The sequence below is a fragment of the Balaenoptera ricei genome, chromosome 10 (assembly GCF_028023285.1).
Source record: "Balaenoptera ricei isolate mBalRic1 chromosome 10, mBalRic1.hap2, whole genome shotgun sequence".
Lineage (NCBI taxonomy): Eukaryota > Metazoa > Chordata > Mammalia > Artiodactyla > Balaenopteridae > Balaenoptera > Balaenoptera ricei.
The window spans coordinates 50,930,533-50,935,551 of NC_082648.1; the positions used below are offsets into that span (position 1 = coordinate 50,930,533).

Genomic DNA, 5,019 nt, shown 5'->3' on the forward strand with positions numbered 1-5,019 from the left:
GATTTCCATTTGCATGGAATATCTTTCCGTCTGTATGTGTCCCTAGGTCTGAGGTGGGTCTCTCGTAGACAGCATATATACGGGTCTTATTTTGTATCCATTCAGCCAGTGTATGTCTTTTGGTTGGAGCATTTAATCCATTTACATTTAAGGTAATTATCGATATGTATGTTCCTATTACCATTTTCTTAATTGTTTTGGGTTTGTTATTGTAGGTCTTTTCCTTCTCTTGTGTTTCCTGCCTAGAGAAGTTCCTTTAGCATTTGTTGTAAAGCTGCTTTGGTGGTGAATTCTCTTAGCTTTGGCTTGTCTGTAAAGGTTTTAATTTCTCTGTCGAATCTACATGAGATCCTTGCTGGGTAGAGTAATAATGGTTGTAGGGTTTTCCATTTCATCACTTTAAATATGTCCTGCCACTCCCCTGTGGCTTGCAGAGTTTCTGTTGAAAGATCAGCAGTTAACCTTATGGGGATTCACTCGTATGTTATTTGTTGTTTTTCCCTTGCTGCTTTTAATATGTTTTCTTTGTATTTAATTTTTGATAGTTTGATTAATATGTGTCTTGGCATGTTTCTCCTTGGATTTATCCTGTATCGGACTCTCTGAGCTTCCTGGACTTGATTAACTATTTCCTTTACCATATTAGGGAAGTTTTCAACTATAATCTCTTCAAATATTTTTCCCCTCCCTTTCTTTTTCTCTTTTTCTTCTGGGACCCCTATAATTCGAATGTTGGTGCGTTTAATGTTGTCCCAGAAGTCTCTGAGACTGTCCTCAATTCCTTTCATTCTTTTTTCTTTATTCTGCTCTGCAGTAGTTATTTCCACTATTTTATCTTCCAGGTCACTTATCTGTTCTTCTGCCTCAGTTATTCTGCTATTGACTCCTCCTAGCGAATTTTTAAGTTTATTTATTGTGCTGTTCATGATTGTTTGTTTGCTCTTTAGTTCTTCTAGGTCCTTGTTAAACATTTCTTGTATTTTCTCCATTCTATTTCCGAGATTTTGGATCATCTTTACTATCATTACTCTGAATTCTTTTTCAGGTAGACTGCCTATTTCCTCTTCATTTGTTTGGTCTGGTGGGTTTTTACCTTGCTCCTTCATCTGCTGTGTGTTTCTCTGTCTTCTCATTTTGATTAACTTATTGTGTTTGGGGCCTCCTTTTCGCAGTCTGCAGGTTCATAATTCCCGTTGTTTTTGTTGTCTGCCCCAGTGGCTAAGGTTGGTTCAGTGGGTTGTGCAGGCTTCCTGGTGGAGGGGACTAATGCCTGTGTTCGGGTGGATGAGGCTGGATCTTGCCTTTCTGGTGGGCAGGACCGCGCCCGGTAGTGTGTTTTGGGGTGTCTGTGACCTTGTTATGATTTTAGGCAGCCTCTCTGTTAATGGGTGGGGTTGTGTTCCTGTCTTGCTAGTTGTTTGGCATAGGCTGTCCAGCACTGTAGCTTGCTGGTCGTTGAGTGGAGCGGGGTCTTAGCATTGACATGGAGATCTCTGGGAGAGCTTTTGCCATTTAATATTACGTGGAGCCGGGAGGTCTCTGGGGGACCAATGTCCTGAACTCAGCTCTCCCACCTCAGAGGCACAGGCCTGACACCAGACTGGAGCACCAAGACCCTGTTAGCCACATGGCCAGGTACGTGTGGAGTCTCTTGTCTTTTGGGAAGCCTGAGGTCTTCTGTTCAGTAGGTGTTCTGTAGGAGTTGTTCCACATGTAGATGTACTTCTGATGTGTTTGTGGGGAGGAAGGTTATCTCCACATCTTACTTTTCTGCCATCTTGAAGGTCTCTTCACTGAATTTTTAATAGAATACCCTATACATGAAGGACTGAAAGGTATACTCCTAACAAACAATGTTTGTGTCTATTTTCCCATTGTTCTTCATCAAACAGCATTAGTGTGGAGACCTTCAGTTCCACCTACTGTAACAAAGCTGCATTTATTAAATCATTAAGTCCTTAGCCTGCTCAAATTCTATTTACAAATGTCTTTACCACTGCAGTGTCTACAGACTTCAAAGTAGTCTTCATTTTTAAAACAAATAAAAGTTCAAAGATTAAATTTGTTTTCCTGCCAGAATGATGAAACAAAAAATCAACTATTTCATATTTACTGTACAAGTAACAAATTCTTATTCCTTATCATATGTTTGTCAGAATGCCAAAGAGCACGATTAATTTTTTTCCTCTTTATTCATTTATTCAGAACTGAATGAATTTATTGAAAACACTATTTTTAAAAACATATGTTGGTATCAACTAGATGATAGGGATGAATCTGATCTGGGTTCTTCCTTTAGAAGGTCCACACTCTTATAAAGAATGTCCATAATCTGTAGTCATTACAGGGGAATTCATTATTTATTTATTTATTTTTACTAAAAGGTTCACTCAGGTAGAATGTAGATAAAAATTGTTCCCAGATACTATAACACCCTTAAAGTCCAAATAGACATACAACTGACATTTTCTTGGAGTTTCAAATATTCCAGTATGTTAAATGAAGAAACCAACAATTCATTAATATTCGATGAATAAGACCTATGAGGCCAAATTAAATGTTGTCTTGCTTTCAGTAGATGTTCTTTATGGCATCAGGTTGATTTAAAATTGTGTTATTTAAAAGAGACCTTTGAGAGCATTTCAGTTCATGCACTCCCGGCCGCCTGCGTCCCCTCCGGGCTCTCCTCGCGTCTGTGGAGCCATGGCATTAGCCAACACCAACCCGGCGGCCTCCTCCTTGCCCAACAGCAACTGCGGGTGTCCCAGGGCGCGGCCCGGAGGGAACCGGGTGACGGTGGTGCTCGGTGTGCAGTGGGGCGACGAGGGCAAGGGAAAGGTGGTCGATCTGCTGGTGCAGGCCACCGACATCATGTGCCACTGCCAAGGAGAAAATAATGCTGGCCATACAGTTGTAGATTCTGTGGAGTATAATTTTCATCTTTTACCTAGTGGAATAATTAATCCGAATGTTACTGCATTCATTGGAAATGGTGTGGTAATTCATCTACCTGGATTGTTTGAGGAAGCAGAAAAAAATGTTCAAAAAGGAAAAGGTCTGGAAGGCTGGGAAAAAAGGCTTATCATATCTGATAGAGCTCATGTTGTATTTGATTTTCATCAAGCAGCTGATGGCATACAGGAACAACAGAGAAAAGAAAAGCAGGAAAAAATTTGGGTACCACAGAAAAGGACACTGGCCCAGTTTATTCTTCCAAAGCTGCTCGGAGTGGACTCAGGATGTGTGATCTTGTTTCTGACTTTGATGGCTTCTCTAAGAGGTTCAAAGTTTTGGCTAACCAGTACAAATCTATATAACCCACTTTGGAAATAGACACTGAAGGTGAATTACAAAAACTCAAGGGTTATACGGAAAGGATTAAACCAATGGTGAGAGATAGAGCTTATTTCCTATATGAGGCTCTACATGGACCACCAAAGAAAATCTTGGTAGAAGGGGCAAATGTAGCACTACTAGATATTGATTTCGGAACTTACCCTTTTGTAATCTCTTCGAACTGTACAGTTGGAGGTGTTTGTATTGGTTTGGGTATGCCCCCTCAAAATGTTGGAGAAGTGTACGGAGTTGTGAAAGTTTATATAACTAGAGTTGGTATTGGTACCTTTCCTACAGAGCAAGACAATGAAATTGGAGAATTATTACAAAAAAGAGGTAGAGACTTTGGTGTAACTACTGGAAGGAAAAGAAGGTGTGGCTGGTTGGATCTTGTTTTGCTCAAATATGCTTATATGATTAATGGATTTACTGCACTGGCACTTACCAAACTGGATATTTTGGACATATTTATGCAAATCAAAGTTGGAGTTGCATACAAGTTAGATCGTGAAATTATACCTCATTTCCCAGCAAACCAAGAAGTCTTAAAGTTGAAGTTCAATATAAGACTCTCCCAGGATGGAACACAGACATATCAAATCAAGGACTTTTAAAGAACTACTATTTTTTTTTTTTAAGATATGTTTTGTCAGCTAATGAAAGCTTTCACTCTTTTTTTTTAAATTAATTAATTAATTTATTTATTTTTGGTTGTGTTGGGTCTTCGTTTCTGTGCGAGGGCTTTCTCTAGTTGCAGCAAGTGGGGGTCACTTCATCGCGGTGCGTGGGCCTCTCACTATCGTGGCCTCTCTTGTTGCAGAGCACAGGCTCCAGACACGCAGGCTCAGTAGTTGTGGCTCACGGGCTTAGTTGCTCCGTGGCATGTGGGATCTTCCCAGACCAGGACTCGAACCCGTGTTCCCTGCATTAGCAGGCAGATTCTCAACCACTGCACCACCAGGGAAGCCCAGAACTACTATTAATGCACAAAATTATGTTCCATTTATTGAAGATGAGCTTCAAATTCCAGTTAAATGGATTGGTGTAGGTAAATCCAGAGAGTCTATGATTCAACTCTTTTAAGGATTTACAGTGATGCAAGAAACACTCCTTGAGAGGGGGAAAAGGATTTTCTTAAATATTTCATTTATGATCTACAAATTTCAAGAATAAAGACACTGAAGTGAGTTTTAAGCCCTACAGTTCTTTCCAGTCTTTTAAGATGGTGTGGAGATACACTTCGGCATTTTCCAGTGTCAGCTTCCTTGGCTGGCATAATTGCCGAATCATTTGTTGCTCCTGCTACTCATGATGCCACATTTTCTTTTAATGTTTAGTAATAATATATTAATGTTGTTTGCAATCTAGAATAGAATTACTTTCAATGTAGTTTTTCTTCATTATCGTTACTGTGTGTTCATAGGTTTTACCTCTACTGAGTGGTAAGAACAATTAATGCAGTTTTGCACAAATATATTTACATTCTGATCATTCAATTCTGTCATTGTAATCTTTGTTGTTCAAAAAAAAATGATGGGAGGAGTCCTGTAAACTTTTGTAATGCTATAAATTCTGTTTAAATTGTGAACTGTTTATATTCTGCTGAGACCATTGCAAATTTGAGCTTTGGTGGTGGGAGGGGGTTATATTCATGGGTCCTTTAATTTCTACAGAACATAAAAC

The 5,019-nt window shown here is 39.5% G+C and overlaps 1 pseudogene; it reads left to right on the plus strand.

The window, feature by feature from the left end:
• Positions 1-2,688: 2,688 nt before the first annotated feature.
• LOC132372588 (adenylosuccinate synthetase isozyme 2-like) lies at positions 2,689-4,452 on the plus strand (annotated as a pseudogene).
• The last annotated feature ends 567 nt before the right edge of the window (positions 4,453-5,019 follow it).